Source organism: Peromyscus californicus, unplaced genomic scaffold (assembly GCF_007827085.1).
Source record: "Peromyscus californicus insignis strain IS unplaced genomic scaffold, ASM782708v3 Scaffold_8__1_contigs__length_139910024, whole genome shotgun sequence".
Lineage (NCBI taxonomy): Eukaryota > Metazoa > Chordata > Mammalia > Rodentia > Cricetidae > Peromyscus > Peromyscus californicus.
This window is the reverse complement of record NW_026294606.1, coordinates 22,030,272-22,048,455: the sequence shown is the minus strand read 5'-3', so window position 1 is coordinate 22,048,455 and position 18,184 is coordinate 22,030,272. Positions and strand designations below refer to the sequence as shown.

The window sequence follows — 18,184 nt, the reverse complement described above, 5'->3', positions numbered from 1 at the left end:
ATGGTCTCTTAGTGTCTGCATTACATCTGTCCAGGTTCTTCTGGCTTTCAAAGTCTCCATTGAGAAATCGGGTGTTATTCTGATGGGTTTGCCTTTATATGTCACTTGGCCTTTTTCCTTTGCTGCTCTTAATATTCTTTCTTTATTCTGTACGTTTAGTTGTTTAACTATTATGTGGCGAGGGGACTTTTTTTGGGGGTCTAGTCTGTTTGGTGTTCTATAAGCTTCTTGTATCTTCATAGGCATTTCCTTCTTTAAGTTGGGAAAGTTTTCTTCTATGATCTTGTTGAATATATTTTCTGTGCCCTTGAGTTGGTTTTCTTCTCCTTCTTCGACCCCTATTATTCTTAGGTTTGGTCTTTTCATGGTGTCCCAAATTTCTTGGACATTTTGGTTCATGACTTTGTTGGCTTTAGTGTTTTCTTTGACTGATGAATGTATTTCTTCTACTGTATCTTCAACGCTAGAGATCCTCTCTTCCATCTCTTGCATTCTGTTGATTATACTTGCATCTGAAGTTCCCAATCGTTTTCTCAGATTTTCTATTTCCAGCATTCCCTCCGTTTGTGTCTTCTTCATTTTTTCTATTTCCCTTTTCAGGTCTTGGACTGTTTCCTTCATTTGTTTCATTGATTTTTCTTGATTTTCTCTCAGTATTTTATTGTTTTCTTCCAGGACTTTATTGATTTCTTCTAATTTGTTTGCCCTTTCCTCTAGTTGTTTACAGCGTTCTTCACATTTTTTTGTCTTTTCCTCTACGCAAGCCTCTAGCTTCTTCATGATGTCATTCATAAGGCTGTTTTCTTCTGCTTCTTCCAATTTCTGATGTTCAGGTCTAGGTGTTGGAGGAGGGCTAGGGCCTGGTGATGCTGTATTGCTATTCATTTTGTTGTATATGTTTCTGCCTTGACGTCTGCCCATCTCCTTGTGGTTCGTTCTTGGCCTTATCCGCACACTTGGTTCAGACAGACCAGTGTTCCAAAAGGGAAGTCAGTGTTCCAAAAGGGAAGTCCGGAGCAAGATGGGAGCTGGGGGCCGGCCTCTAAGTCTCAGGAAGAGGCTTGGGGCTCAGGCGGATGGGCGTGGGGGCAGGGCGTGGAGACTGCAGGGTCTGCCAGGGGTCTTGGAGAAGGGGATCCTTCCCGGTGGGGCTAGCAGGGAACCTGCCCGGTGGCCAGAACCTGGGGCCGAGTTGGGCAGGTCTTCCCTGGAGTGGCTGGTGCCCAGGGATGGGGTCTGGGGCAAGGAAGGATACTCACGAGTGTTCCAAAAGGGACGTCCTGAGCAAGATGGGAGCTGGGGGCCGGCCTCTAAGTCTCAGGAAGAGGCTTGGGGCTCAGGCGGATGGGCGTGGGGGCAGGGCGTGGAGACTGCAGGGTCTGCCAGGGGTCTTGGAGAAGGGGATCCTTCCCGGTGGGGCTAGCAGGGAACCTGCCCGGTGGCCAGAACCTGGGGCCGAGTTGGGCAGGTCTTCCCTGGAGTGGCTGGTGCCCAGGGATGGGGTCTGGGGCAAGGAAGGATACTCACGAGTGTTCCAAAAGGGACGTCCTGAGCAAGATGGGAGCTGGGGGCCGGCCTCTAAGTCTCAGGAAGAGGCTTGGAGCTCAGGCGGATGGGCGTGGGGGCAGGGCGTGGAGACTGCAGGGTCTGCCAGGGGTCTTGGAGAAGGGGATCCTTCCCGGTGCGGCTAGCAGGGAACCTGCCCGGTGGCCAGAACCTGGGGCCAAGTTGGGCAGGTCTTCCCTGGAGTGGCTGGTGCCCAGGGATGGGGTCTGGGGCAAAGAAGGGTACTCGCATAGGTTGATTTAATTCAGCAGTTTTTTTCTATTACCCAATGTCTCTCTGTAGATATTGTTCCTTTTTCATTAGCAATTAAAAAATTTAAAGTGAATAAAGCACTGTATAATCTAGCTCTGGAGATCTTCATTACCCCTTCCTGTTTATTAAACATATCTTTTTCATTTTTTTTTTTTTTTTTTCGAGACAGGGTTTCTCTGTAGTTTTGCGCCTTTCCTGGAACTCACTTTGTAGACCAGGCTGGCCTCGAACTCACAGAGATCCGCCTGCCTCTGCCTCCCAAGTGCTGGGATTAAAGGCGTGTGCCACTAAACATATCTTTTAAAGTGCAATTAGATCTTTCTATAACTTCTTGTCCTATAGTATTGTGTGATACACCTGTAATATGCTTTATGTAATATGCAAAAAACTGTTTTATTTTACTAGAGACATATGCTGGATCATTCAGTCTTAATTTGTCTAGGTATCCCCATAATGGCCATTACTTCTAATAAATGTGTAATTATGGAATCAGCCTTTTCAGAACTTAAAACAGTAGCCCATTGAAACCCTGAATATATATCTATAGTATGGTATACATACTTTAATTTTCTAAACTCTGCAAAATGAAACGTCCATTTGCCAAATTTCATTTCTTTGAGTACCTTTCAGGTCAATTCCTACAGGTAATGGAGCTTGATTATACAATGAAAAAGTTGAACATTTCCTTATAAATTCCTTGGCTTGTTGCCAAGTGATTAAAAAAAAACCTTTCTTCAAACCTTTGCTGTTAATATGGTGTTTCTTATGAAATTTTGAGGATTCTAGCAGATTTCCTACCAATAGCTGATCAACATTGCCTTGTGCTAGAGGTCTTGGTAGACCCATATGGGATCTGATATGTCTTATATACAATGGATGATTTCTATTTCTGATTACTTATTGTAATTGAATAAATAACAAAGTTAATTCTGAATTATCTGGAATAAGTTCTTTTTTTTTTTTTTTTTTTGGTTTTTCGAAACAGGCTTTTTCTGTGTAGCTTTCTGCCTTTCCTGGAACTCCCTCTGCAGTCTAGGCTGGCCTCGAACTCACAGAGATACACCTGTCTCTGCCTCCCGAGTGCTGGGATTAAAGGCATGCGCCACCACTGCCCTGCTGGAATAAGTTCAGCAATTTCAATATGTAAAACAACTCTTCCTGTAGCAGAAATCTTAGATGGTTTTATTAATAAAATCAAACCTGAGGCCAGTTATTGGGGTGAAATGCTGGAAGATCAGAGAGACAGAACAAGCCACAGCTACCTCACCTCACTGGATCCTCAGCTTGTCTTGTTTCCTCCGACTGGAGGCCTCTGAATCCTCATCCAGAATGGGTCTCAGCTGAACTGCTGCTAGAAGCCTGAAAGCTTAACCAGCCAAAATGCTTAACCAGGCCAAATGCTTCTAGTTTCTGGTCCTCACACCTTATATATCTTTCTGCCTCATTCCCTGGGATTAAAGGCTTGCTTTCTGGGATTAAAGGCATGAGTCACCATGCTTGGCTGTATCCTTGAACACATGGATTTCTGCCTCTGGAATGCTAGGATTAAAGGTGTGTGCTACCACTGCCTATCCTCTATGTTTAATATTGTGGCTGTTCTGTCTCCGACCCTAGATAAGTTTATTAGGGTGCACAATATTTTGGGGAACACAATACCACCTCATCTTCCTGTATATTGAGAGTCTAACTATATAAAGAGGTTCTGAAAAATATAATAATACCATGAGAATAGCATATAATTCTGATTTCTGAATTGAATCATAAGGGCTTTGAGACATTTTACTTATTTTTCCTGACTTATAACCTGCATAGAATGTAGGGACTCCAGAAATTGTGGTATCTTTTATTATATGAGGGAGAATCCAATTAGTTTTTTTTTAAATATATAAACTGAAGTCTCTTGCTTTGGGGACATTTGTTACTAATCTCTCCCAAAAAATTACTGCAAGCTCTTTACTAGTTTTCGTTTTCTGCTCATAATGAGGCAATTTCAGAATTAGTAAAAGATACCATAATTTTTTCTTGGTCTATTCTTGTTAACTGATGAACTCACAATTTTCCTTTCAGAACCAATTCAGAAACCTTTTCTACATAGGTCTTTAATTTCTAACACTATTTGTGTGGTAAAAATATCCATTCTAAGATACAGTCTTCTTTCTGCATAAGAATTCCTATGAGAGAATGAGTAGAGGGCAAAATGACTAAAATACAATCAAGCTTTGGATCTAAGTGATCCACATGTACATCTTGTAATTTCTTTTCTACCAGAACCAATTCTCTCTCAGCCTCAGCAAAATTTTTCTTTAACTATTTAAGTCCTTATCACCTTGTAAGGTTTGAAATAAATTACTTAGTTTTTGGTTATTAATCCAATTGTAGGTCATTGCTAGTTAACGTCTCTCAGCAAGTTTTGAAAACCATTAAGAGTTCATAATTAATCTTTCTTGAATTGCACTTTCTGTGGTTGAATTTTCTGTAAGCCTGTCTTATATCATAAATAACTAATAGAATCTGTTTGTGTTTTTTTTTTTCAGGAAGAATTTGTAATCCCCAACAAGGCAAAATTCTCTTTACTTCATCAAACATTTTTTCTAAAGTATCTGTATTTGAATCAGCCAATAAGATACTATTTATATAATAGTAAATTATAGATTGAGGAAACTGTTTAAGAATTATTTCTAATGGTGGTTGTAAAAAATATTGACATAAGGTGGGAATGTTTATCATCCCTTGTGGAGGAATCTTCCAATGGTATCTTTTTAACAGGCTGGGAATTATAAGTAGGCACTGTGAAGGAAAAATTTTCTCTATCCTGTTAATGTAAAGGCATAGTAAAAAAAAAAGCAGTGTTTTAGATCAATCAGTATAACAGACTATCCCTTAGGTAATGAAGAAGGCAAGGGAATTCCAGGATGTAAAAAGCATATTGGCTAAATCACCTTATTTATGGCTCCCAAGTCTGTTAACATGCCCTATTTTCTAGATTTCTTTTTAATAACAAATATAGGAGAATTCCAGGAACTGGTCAATTCTTCAATATGTTGAGCATTTAGCTGCTCCTGCACCAGCTGTTCTAGTGCCTGTAATTTTTCTGATGTCAAAGGCCATTGTTGTACCTTGACAGGTTTGTCAGTTAACCAATTTAAAGATAAGGCTGTTGGTACCTTTGAAAGACTAACAGCTGTTATACCCTGCTTATGTACAATTTGAATGGTCTCTAACTGTCCTTGATAAAACCTTTTAATATTTATATCAGAAGTATTCCTTATTTTATAGTTTGTTTCTGAGATTGGGAGAATGTTAATCTGTGTTTTCCATTGCTGCAACAAATCACATCCCCATAAATTCATTGCTGTTAGCCACATATGGTTTAAATTTTCCTATCTGACCTTCTGGCTCTATATACTTGACCCATCCTGCACTTCGTTTTACCTGAGATAAAGTTCCAACCCCTAGAAACTAACATTTACCTCCTGAAGAGGCCAACCTGGATGCCAAGATTTTGGTGAAATTATTATTACATCTACACCTGTGTCTACCAGTCTTTCGATTTCTATGCCATTTATTTGCATTTTTAGCTTTGGTCTTTGATTATTTATAAAAGTTTGCCAAAATACTTGCTTTATGTTTTTTCCTGAAAATTTTGTTTTATCTACTGGCATTCAGAGCAGTATGGTTTTTAACAACAGGCATTAAATCTTTTAATTGCTTTGTGGAGGGTTTTCCCTAATGCTATCAGGAAATGATTCTACAAATTTGATATTGGAGCCTGTGGGAGGCCCTCAGGGTGTTTTCTGATGACAAAGGCTTACCTTGCCTGTTTCTTGTTGATTTGCATTCATTAGTCCAATGCTGGCCTTTGCCATATCTTCTGCATACTCCAGAAGGCTGGGGTCTTCTGTTTGGATTATTTCTAGAATAAACATTGTTTTTAGGAGCACCTTGCCTACAATACCTTTTCATATGGCCTTGTCTACCACAATTAAAATCTAACATTTTTTATTTTTCTTGATATTTTTAAAAAGCAGTGTTCCTACCCAAGTATCATTAAAAGTGTGGGGTCCAATATCAACTGTATCCAAAATATATAAAGAATTCAAAAAGCTAGACATCAAAATAACAAACTCTAGATGTAACCAACCGTCTTATTAAATAAGAAACACAGAGCCAATTCAGAGAAGAAAGCCAAGAGGTCAGAACTAAGAGCCTTACCCTTCCTGCTTCAGCCAAGAGAGCTCTCCAAAAGGGAGCTACTTCCTGTGTGTTTGTCTTTATAGTCTTCCTGTTCTGCCTTCTCATTGGTTGTAAACCCAAACACGACTGCCTCATCATTGCCTGTCTGTAGAGACTTCCAGGTCTTCTATGGTTGGGATTGAGATTAAAGGCGTGTGTCTCCAATGCTGGCTGTATCCTTTTACACACAGAGATCTACCTAGCTCTGTCTACCAAGTGCTGGGATTAAAGGTGTGCCCCACCACCGCCATGCTCTTGCTATGGCTCTAATAGCTCTGACCCCTGGGCAACTTTATTTATTAACATACAATTAAAATCACATTTCAGTACAAGTAAAATACCACCATAACAAACAATCCAATTGGAAAAAATTGGCTACAGAACTAACCAGAGAATTCTCAACAGAAGAATCTCAAATGGCCTAAAGATATTTAAGGAATTGCTCAACATCCTTAGTCATCAAGGAAATGCAAATAAAAACAACTCTGAGATACCATCTTATACCTGTCAGAATGGCTAAGATCAAAAACACTGAAGACAGCTTATGTTGGAGAGGATGTGGAGCAAGGGGAACACTTCTCCACTGTTGGTGGGAGTGCAAACTTATACAGCCATGTTGGAAATCAGTATGGCAGTTTCTCAGAAAATTGGGAATCAATCTTCCTCAAGACCCAGCTATACCACTCTTGGACATATACCCAAGGAATGCTCAACCAAACCACAAGGATACATGCTCAACTATGTTTATAGCAGCATTATTCATAATAGCCAGAACCTAGAAACAACCTAGATGCCCCTCAACTGAAGAATGGATTAAGAAAATGAGATACATGTACACAGTGGATTACTACTCAGCAGAGAAAAACAATGACATCATGAAATGTGAAGGCAAATGAATGGAACTAGAAAATATCATCCTGAGTGAGGTAACCCAGACTCAGAAAAACAAACATGATATGTACTCACTCATAAGTGCATACTAGATGTAAAGCAAAGGATAAGCAGACTACAACCCACAACTCTAGAGAAGCTAGCTAACAAGGAAGATCCAAAGAGGAACCCATAGATTGCCCTGGGAAGGGGAAATAGATGAGATCTCCATGAGTAAACTGTGGATGAACAGAGGGTAATGGAGGATAGGGGATAGGGGATGAAAACATAAGGGAATGGGATGGTCAAGCTGGAACAGGGATGGAGTGGGAAAGCAATGAAAGAGATACCATGATAGAGCAAAACATCATGGGGATAGAGAGAAACTAGATGCTAGGGAAGTTCCCAGGAATCCCCAAGGATGACCCCAGCTTAGACTACTAGAAATAGTAGAGAGGGTGCCTGAACTGAACTGGCTTACCCCAGTGACCAGATTGGTGAATATGCTAACTGTCATCACAGAGCTTTTCTCCAGTGACTGATGGAAGCAGATGCAGAGATCCATAGCCAAACACCAGGCAGAGCTCCAGGAGTCCAGTCAAAGAGACAGAAGAGGGATTCTATGAGCAAGTGCATCAGGATCATGATGGGGAAACCTGCAGAGATGACCAAACCAAACTAGTGGGAACTCATGAAAGTTGGATCAATGGCTATGGAGCCTGCATGAGACTGGGCTAGGCCCTCTGCATGGCGAGACAGTTGTGTAGCCTGATCTGCTTTGGGGGAGGGGTTCCCTCAATCCATCCCTGGTACATGAGTGAGCTTTTTGGAGCCCACTACCTATGATGGGACACCTTGCACAGCCTTGAGGCAAGGGGAGGGGCTTGGACTTGCCTCTACTGGATGTGCCTCCCCATGGGAGGCCTTACCTTCTTGTGGGGAGGAGTGAAGTGTGGGTTGTGGGGGGAGGTTGGGGGGGCAGGAGGATGGAAGAGGAGGATCTTTGATTGGTGTGTAAAATGAATGGAAAATTTTTCTTAATTAAAAAAACAGTGTTTCTATTCAATTGTCATTAGAAGTGTGGGGTCCAATATCAAGTATATTTTGGATCCATTCTTCTATGGGTGCTGCTCTTTCCTTTAAAGGCCTAATCACCCTTTTGCATTCTGAATTAGCATTTTCAAAAACCAAAAATTCAATTTATATTTGTGTAACATCTGGATCTGATCTCATTCTATTTACAGCTGATATCAATATTAGTAAAAAAATCATTGAAGGCTTTTTTTGGACCTTGTATAACTTTAGTAAATGCTTTAGTCCTCTTTTCCTGATTCTTCAACTCTGTCCCAAGCATTCAAAGCTGCTACATGGCATAGAACCAAGGTATGATTATCAAATATAGCCTATCTTTGTAAATCAGCATATTGACTCTCACCCAGCATTCGGTCTTGGGAAATCTCATGACCTCTAGCCCTTCCTTGTTTTTCCACAGCCGTAGCTTACTCTCTCCACCATGTTCACCATTGTAACTGAGGGACAGCTTCCAATACTGCTGTAACTAAATCCTTTCAGTTTTGTGGAAAGTTCTGTTCCTAGTTGCCCATTAATTTAATGAATTTAGTTGTCCATCTGTTTTACAAATGGTGAATGCATGACATATGAAATGACTGCTTCCTTAAATCTTCTCAAATCTAACATTTCTACATGATTCCAATGAACTTCTGCATAACTTTGGGGGTTCTTATCATCTAGTGGTCATTCTTGTATGGTGACTGGATATATTAAGGTTGGTGTTCTAATAACCTTAGATCACTCCTCTTCAGTTTCATAATGCAATGGTATGGTAGGTTCTACTCTAAATCCCTTTGTCTCTGTGTGAATATTTTTCTTGTTTTCATTAGTAGGTCTTTCTAAGGCTTGTATCTTATCAGTATTAAGTCTCTCTAAAGCTTGTATCTTATCAATCAAATTATCATATTTGGCACAGTTATCAAACCACTTTTTAAAGGAGAAAATATTAATTACCATGCTGAGAGTAATTACAATCAACATTATGTCAATCCCAGGTAGGTCATTTGTCCCCTCATTTACAGTTTCCATCAAACTATCCATAGTAGCCCTATATAGAGTCCTAGCATCCTGCATTGTGATGTTTCCCATTCTTAATATGGGAAAGATCTTTCTTAAATGATTTCCCAAGTATCTCACCAAATCTGCCAACTTCTTCATTTGTCCTAGGTGTTGGCAGCAAAGACAAGCGCCTCCAGCACTTTCCAAACCAGAGCCTGCTTTTCAGAGTCCTGGCAAGTGGCAGCCACCTGCTGTGAATGCTAGTTCAGAGACAGCAACTGCAGCCTGTTGGTGTGACCCCTCTTTCCATGCGGCTAAGCCCTACATTGGGTGCCAAAATACAGTTTTACCTTCTTCACTCTGGCTGTACTTTAAACTACTACTGGCCCAGCTGCTCAGGCTGGAGCCCAGGGGGAATTCTCTTCCCCCAGACAATGGCTCTGTTGCTGCCACTAAAGGTAGCATTAACTAAATCTCTAACATTCTAATAAAACTAGCTTTAACTAAATCTCTAAGGTTCTATTCTAATAAAACTCAAGATTCAAAAGCTAGGGTGAAAACCTGTGAGCTCAGAGTTAGAGTAGCAGCTAGTTAATGTTCTCTCTTTGCTGGCATTCCTAGAAGCCTCCCATCTTCCACACCATCCCAACTAAAAAACCCATGCTATGTTCCTGTCAACCAATTGCTAGCCCTGCCTCTCTGAGCCCAGGGTTAATTTTATTTAATTAATGCAAATGCAAGAAATCTTTACATAGTTAAACAAATGCAGCATAAACAAATGTAACACTTCTTTGCCTAGTTAAACAAATATTCCACAACAACCTCTGACAAGCATGTCAGTTCATTTCCAGAGAAATATAACAGGGACCATGGAGGATGCTGCTTGCTAGCTGGTTGGTGGGTAGGCTTATGCTAAACTAGCTGTCTTGCTCCATTCAGAATACCTACCTGGGAACAATACTGTGCACAATGAGCTTTTCCCTCCTACATCAATTAATGATCACAACAATCCCCCACAAACATGCTCAGGGGCCAATCTGATCTAGAAAATCTCTCAATTGAAACTTTTCTCTTGGAGGAGTCTAGGCTGAACCACATTGATAGTTACCACTAACCAAGACACCCAGACATGCAGAATTTACTTAGATAATGAAAGCTTCCCTGAGCTATGTTTCCAGTTTCTTAAATTTGATAAAACCTTACACACTGGGCTATTGAACTTAGTCTGGATTTAATCTCTTCCATCTCTTCCATTTCTTTAACTCCTGAAATGGCATTGGCATAGTGTACAATATAGATAGTTTACATTTATTTTAGTAGTCCTAAAAAACCTTTATGACAGTTCAAAGAGAAGAAAACACTTGTTATGAGTAGAATTTTGTGCCTGATTTATACAGTAAAGCCAAATACAAATAGACTATATAAAATATAACTATAATTCTTACTTAATAACTGTTTCGTTATATATAATTTTACTATGTTGAAGTTGAAATTTTCCTTTTGTATACAAATAAAGGGGAAATGATGGTGGTGTCGTTCTGTATGCTGTGAATATGTGTTGCTCTGATTGGTTGATAAATAAAGCTGCTTGGCCAATGGTAAGGCAGAATAAGGTTAGGCAGGGCATTCTAACTAGAGAAAGAGAAAGGAGAAGACAGACCAGAGGAGATGCTGCTAGCCACCACCAGGAGAAGCAAGATGTAAAGTACTGGTAAGCCACATGCCACGTGGCAAAGTATAGATTTATAGAAATGGGTTAATTTAAGATGTAAGAGCTAGCCAGTGAGAAGCCTGAGCCATTAGGCTATACAGTTTGTATTAATATAAGCCTCTGTGTGTTTACTGGGCCTGAGCAGCTGCAGACTGGGTGGGACACAGGAAACCTTCTGACTCTACTTTGAGCAGGCTTTTAATACATTCCCTGAAATTGTTTTAGGTCCAGAATATATTTCCAAGAAGGTAGCAGGAAGGTAGCCTATGTGAGATTCGGTCACCTGGACAAGAGGAGACTAAAAACCATTGTTTACAGCAGCAGTGGTGATGGGGAAGAAGGTGAAATCCAGGAGATATTGACATTAAAAACCGATGGGACTACAAAGCACAGGGGCACGGATCAAAAAGGGAGTCTGCAGTATCCCTCCATGATGGTCAAGAGCTGTTGGGTCAAAGGCCTCATAGGGATGTCCAGGAAAGAGTAGAAATATGATTGGCAAAAGCTCAAGGTCATCAATTTTTATATCTGACATGGTTGAGGAAACTCCTGTGTTCTTTTGATACATTAGAACTGAAGTTCTTGATCTCCTGCCTCCTGAAAAAGATGTTAATAAGCAGCAGAACTGTTATCTTCTTAATCCTGAATAGCTGTGACTTAGTTTTTCTGTGGGGCATGTGTGTGTGTGTGTGTGTGTGTGTGTGTGTGTGTGTGTGTGTGTGTGTGTGTGTATGTGTGTATGTGAGTGTGTGAGTGTGTGTAACTAACTTTGAAATCTCTACAGATTTTCACCTTAACTGACTACATTGTGTGTTCCTTTGATATTCAGGGATGTTCACAATGTTTTTGTGTCATTGTTTGAACACCATCCCATGGAAGAGTTATTTTCTAAAATAAGTATTGTACGAATTTCTAAATGGTCTTATAATAAAAAACCTGGGGACAGATATTGGGGTAAATGCTTAAAGATCAGAGAGACAAAGGAACAAGCCACGTCTTACCTCTAGGATTCCTCAGACTGAAAAAGCTTCAGTTCCTGTCTCCTCATACATTATATACCTTTCTCCACCCAGCCATCCCTTCCTTTTTAGTGCTGGGATTAAAGGCATGCGACTTCCCAAGCAAAGGCATGAGATCTCAAGTGCTGGAATTAAAGGCATGTGACTCCCAAGTACTAGGATTGAAGTTGTGTGCCACCACTGCCTGGCTCTGTTTCTCTCCTAGACAGAGTCAATCTCATGTAGTCCCGGGTGGCTTTGAACTCACAGAAATCCAGATGGATCTCTGCCCCCGAGTGCTAGGATTTAAAGGTGTGTGCCACCACTGCCTGGCCTCTATGTTTAATCTAGTGGCTTTTTCTGTTCTCTGATCTTCAGGCAAATTTTATTAGGGTACATAATATATCACCACAAGTAAGATCATAACCATAATGATGATGATGAAAATTAAATACATATTCAAAGAGGAATCTATTATTTGGGCAATATTTCCCCCAACATTTCAGAGCTAGATGAGAATTATGGTCATTTTTGTATCAAAGATTAGGTTCTTCTACTGGTGGATAATCGCTGTAGGCTAAAGAGGGGCTAATTAGCAGCTGAGATCTAAACTGAGCTCTGCCTCTTGTGAAAACTAAGATCTGAGAGCTGCACAGACATTGGGACATTCTTCACTGCTAGAAAGGAAGGCTGCCTGCTTTCTACTCTGTAAGCACTCGGTGGCAGCCGCCATCACTGTTGTTTTCTTGCTGCTTTTCGTATATCATGGCTTTTCACTCACCCCAGGCTAGGCGGCTTTCAAACCGCGTTTCCCGTACTGAGATGAGGGGTGCCACTGTTTCCGCCTTGTCTTAAGTTTGGTCTGTTCCCCACGCTACCCTCATGTTATTTCATTTTTATGAAAGACTGAGAACATAAAATGTACAAGAGCTTCACATATTATAAAATGCTCCAAATGACAATACCCTTACAATAAGAAAACATCATTGGAAGTCCAGAACGTCAGATCCAAAAGCAGAGAGTGATGCCATACTAGTGAAGGTATGATAACTAGAGTTGATGATCAAGAATTTTGGCTGATTGCTACGCATCATGAAAATGATGATCATTAATGATAGACAAGAAAAAAGCATGCTCAGCCCTCTCACACATTTTGTGGCTTTGACTGAAATCAGGTAGAGGACCCTGTAGCCATGGCATTCCATGTAGCTCCTTGGGCTCTTCTTCACCATTTTGTGGTTGTGTCATTAATGTTCTCGTGTGTTTGTTTACAGGGACTCCTGCAGCCCAGGCCACCCTCTGATTTGCTATGTAGCTGAGGACAGTGACCTTGGACCTGAGTTCTGGGATGCCAGGCATGCTCCGCCATGCCCGGGTTGACCTTTTCTAAAAGCAGCTCAACTTTCCATTTTGGTCACTTAGTCAATATCTTCTGTGGACACAGGCTCTCATTCCAGGCCCATAGTCCTCAAGCCGGAATCTTTGGAAGAAAACTGTCTTCTGGGTAATAATCCTGGCGTCTGTGATATTCCTGACCTTGCTTTTCTTTGTAGTTCCCACCCTTGTGTGGCCAAATCTACATTTTGCAGAAGAAGTGCACACATTTTGGAGTGAAGCTGTGGGTACACTTCCAGCTTCCTCTGTGACTTTTGACCTCTGGCAAGCTGCAGAAGCCTTTGGTGCCTTGGAAACACGTTCTTCCCCTTTAGGTTTCTCTGACAGGTGCTGTCAGCATCAGAAAGGTCTGGAAGCCGCCCCTTAAACCATAGACTTGGAATAATAATTAAAAGTAATAACAGTAATTAACTCCCATCATGGTGAGTCACCTTTAAAGACTCGATAGTTTTTTTCAAGGTGGCCCCTTGATGGTACCTTAGTGACTAAGTCTCGTATATCTTAAAGAGAAAACAGTTTTAACTGTTGAAGAGAGAAGTGAGAAGTTTTTCTGGTTCCTACTTCGTGCATTTGGGTGGGCAATATTAGTAACATTTGCTTGAACCACAAAGAAAAAAAAGTACACGTTTCAAAGGCCATTGATAGCCATGCCAATACTGACATGTTTGCCCTTAAATTCCTTCAGCATTCTGACAGTAGCTTACCTATAAAGTATGCTTCCTTTTTCCTTGTTCAAAAGCAAATGATGGGAAGTTGAAACCTTTGTGCTTTTTCTTTGAAGCAATTATAATAAGTCATTTACAGCCACTTCATTGCTACAACTTGGGAACACAGGCTAAGTCTCTCTTAAGGTCATGGACAAGATATCTATCCTTCAACAACCATATCTTCAGGAAGCCTAGCTAGAGTTAATTCATTCAGCTAAACAAGCTGTTCTCCTCTCCACTGCCCCTGTGACTTATTGCCCAATTATTTCACATTCTTGTAGCATAAAATAAGCTTGTGGGGCCTATTGAGATACTGCTGTGATTATTTATTTTTCAAATTTAATAAGAACAAGGGGAAGATCTTTCCTCCTAGGACAGGAAACAAAATTAGACCTGACAGTGATACATTGTCAATTTTCATAACTGTGAAAATTTTCCACAAAGCAGCCAATTGGTTCTCTGTGTACTCAGAGGACCACGGAGGCTGCTAGTGCTATCAGGAGACCCAGTCCTTCATAGACTTGAATGAATGGTCTATTTACTTGCAAAGTTTCATCTATTCTGAGATTGATAAGCATATCTAATGATATAAACATCAAGTTCCACTACCCATTTGTGGCCTAAAGAGACCTGTAATCTTCTTAAAGCAAGGAGGATGATGAAAAACCAGAAAACAGGCTTCACCAAGGGACATGGCGTCAAAAATCTTCTTTGGAAGACCTAGCTAAATAAGGTTATTTTTCCTTTCCTGGCATTTCTCATTCCGCCACAGGTAACAGAAGCAGGTTCGCATCCACAACAGTGTAATACCAGGAAGATGTGCAATAAAGAAAATGATGATGATGACATCTGTTCATATACAGTAACTAACCCCAAATCTGTACATCATCTTCAGAGAAACTCTCAGGAACTTTCAGGGTCTTCCTTTGTTCTCTAGCCATTGTGGTATGTTTTGTTAGCCTAGGGACATTCTTACAGCCAAAACCTTAATATTAATTTTTTATTATTAATATTAACTGAAGGCTCAGAAACACTATCTAAGGTTAAAGAAAAATGCTTTTCAATCTTGTATAAACACTGCAGTTCTGCAGATAGGTAAAAGTTAAAACGCAGTCTGTACTCTCCCTTGAGTATTTAAAGGGAGGCCCTTCTTCCTATCAATAATATTTTCTCATGCTCACGTCTGCAGATTCTTGGTTTGAATGATAGTTTTGTCTTGTTATAAAAGGGTTTGGTCACATTAGAGTTTTCATAAGTGAAATGAAAGGCCAATTTTGATGAAGGCTTCACAGGTCTGACTTCACTGAGGCCATGGTCACTCCCTTCCAGGTTTATGGCAGAAGATCTGCTAGCTGTATTTAAGCATCATCATAAAAAGTAGTCCAGAAGAGTGGTAAATACATGATTCTAAGACATTGTCTGGTGGTGAGAGGCCTGTGAGACAGAAGTAAGCACGTACTAGAATTGGGCTTTCACTCTGGAAATGTGTATCTCCAAGGCTGGGTACCATTTACTGTGTGTGGATGCAATTGAGACGGAAGGTGGCCTTGGGAGAGCCAAGGAAAAACACACCTGTGCCAAACCAGATCCATGACATCACTTCCAGTTTATGACGATTACAGACAGGCATGTCTGTTAGACACTGTTAACAGTGGAGTGAGCGAAGTGGTATGTCAAGGATTGTGTTTCCTTTCAGAACCTAAACAATAGATGCTCTCCGACTAGTATTAAAATGCCTCTTTTCGGTGCTGTCAAGGGTGCTGGAGATTTCATTTTCTTTTCATCATCTCACTGTTGGCGACATCCTAAATCACTTTACATACAAGGCCAAGTTCTCTCGAAGGAATGAGCAGAATGTTAGTTCTCTTTGGAGACAGATTTACAGATTTCTGTTTAGAAGTTCAGATTTATTTACATGCTTTTGTCTTACTGCTTTAAATGTCAAGATTGAGACTCTTTCCCAACCCTAGTGAAGGTGTTCTCATTGCCAAAATAGTCACAAGCCTTAAAAAAAATCAATAAACACTTTTTACCAATGCAACCATGAGCAAACAATTTTGTTTACATTTCTTCTGTCAATCACTGAAATCCCCACGTGTTGTGAGTTGACACTAAGGAATAGAACATCTTGATTGTCAGGCCATGTGACTCATCTTTTCCCCTGTGATGTCTCTTTTGCTTATTTTTATTTCTAATCTGAATAAAGCACTCAAAAATAGCCCTCATGTAGGAATAAATTTTACTGTTAAGACAGTTCCCACCCACCCCACCTCCCAGGGATGAGGTAGCCAATGAAAATTCTTCTAGCTGCTTTTAATTGAGCAACAAGAGTGGGTTTCCCAACTGTCCACCAAACAAATACTCTTTGGTCCAGTGTCCTCCACTCTGCCTATCTAAAGATGGCTGTTAAGGGCTGGAGAGATGGCTCAGCAGTTAATAGCACATACTGCCCTTGCAGAGGAACTGAGTTGGGTTCTCAGCACTCACATCAGGCAGCTCACAAGGACCTGTCACTCCAGTTCCAGGAGGGTCTGATATCTCTGGCCCCAATGGACATCTGCACTCACATGCACAGATGTGCTTGCCTGCAGGTGTGCATGAGCATACACACGAAAATTTATTAAATCTTTAAAAATAAAAGAGTGCTGTTGGGAGGGAAAGAATGTTTGAGTCAATCCTGTGAGTTTGGGGCATTTTCTTTTCTTTTCTTTTTTTTTTTTTTTTTTTTTTTTTTTTTGTTTGTTTGTTTTGAGACAGGGTTTCTCTGTGTAGTTTCGGTGCCTATCCTGGATCTCGCTCTGTAGACCAGGCTGGCCTGGAACTCACAGAGGTCCACCTGGCTCTGCCTCCTGAGTGCTGGGATTAAAGGCATGCGCCACCACTGCCCGGCCTAGTTTGGGGCATTTTCTTACAAGACAGCTCCTTGGCCTTCTGAGAAGGTTTTCAATGAGCCAATCTGGAATTTCTCAGTTGAGGATTTATTTGGTTCTCTGTGAGCAGAGAGGAACGCAGTGAAATACAAATTACTATGGAGGAGCTGGAGAAAATAGGTAATAAATTGTTTTTTTTTTTTTTTTTTGTCTTTGTTGTGAGTTTTACACTCAGCCACATTTCAACATGTCCTTAAGAACACTGGCCTGCCAAGGCCTTCCTTCTGGATTTCTGAAGACAGGATGCAGAATATGTCCCTGGAAAGAAACTGTTCTACTTCTCTGGTGTTGCTAGAGTTTTCCTGCCTGGCCCACAGTCAGGACAAATCTCTGTCACCCACCAGTCCCACAGCTGCTCAGACCCAAACAAGTAAACACAGAGACTTATATTGCTTACAAACTATATAGCCATGGCAGGCTTCTTGCTAACTGTTCTTATATCTTAAATTAATCTATTTCTATAAATCTATACCTTGCCACGTGGCTTGTGGCTTACCAGCATCTTCACATGCTGCTTGTCATGGCGGCGGCTGGCAGTGTCTCTGACTCAGCCTTCCACTTCCCAGAATTCTTCTCCTCCTTGTCCCGCCTATACTTCCTCCTGCCTGACTACTGGCCAATCAGTGTTTTATTTACTAACCAATCAGAGCAAAACATTTGCCATACAGAACATCCCACAGCACTCTGGTCCCCAGGATCTCTCCAGATAGAGTTCTATGTGGCATGTTAGAAATGGGCTGATCTAGAATGTTCTCAGATAGACATTCCTAAAGCAACAAGTACCCATTATTACTCAAGATTTGGTTGGAAATGATTGAAACCTAACTCAGTCTAGCTTAAACCTAAATAACACAAGATTGGAGTGTGTTATTTGAGCATTTTCCTTAGTAGTATAAACACATTTCATTCTTGGGTTCACAGACAGGCTGAAGCAACTCTGAGACTATGTCAGTCTTACAACTTGTGATCTAGAAAATGAGGTGCCATCTCCTACAATAGCTGTACAGGAGTCAAGAGAGGGTTGTGAACGTGAATACATCCCTAAGTCAGTGTCTGTGGCCAGCAAGATGAGCAAATGGAACTGAGTCATTCCCATTCCTGATTGGTGGTTGGGGTTGAGAAAGAGGCATTATGGGGTCCCCTGAGTCATTGGACTGCAAAGTATTAATGACAGTTGAGGAGCTTCACTAAGGAAGTTTCAGAAACACAGAGAACAACTACTATCTCATAGCACCGACATCGCTTTAAAGGTTGAAAATACCAAACACCATTCGGTGGGTTCACTGTCACACAGAGAGAAAAGACCACTGTCTGAGAACCACAGATGTGTCACACAGTTTAATGACAAAAGTTTTGACATCATTTTATGCCACCATGACCTCACATTCTAAAGATAAAGACATTTTCTATGATTAAAAGGCAGCACAATCATAACAAGGCCTTGAGTTCTAT

General features: G+C 40.7%; 1 protein-coding gene across 5 annotated transcripts in view; it reads left to right on the top strand.

Moving 5' to 3' along the window:
- LOC128103989 (uncharacterized) overlaps window positions 1-18,184 on the top strand; it is a 141,986-nt gene that overhangs the window by 10,987 nt on the left and 112,815 nt on the right. The window contains exon 3 of one of the 5 annotated variants that reach the window (XR_008215830.1): window positions 12,975-16,395. The exons of the other annotated variants lie outside the window; for them this stretch is intronic. The gene's annotated coding sequence lies outside the window, so the exon portion shown is untranslated. Of the gene's footprint in view, window positions 1-12,974; window positions 16,396-18,184 lie in introns of those variants that run through there. 5 annotated transcript variants of the gene reach the window in all.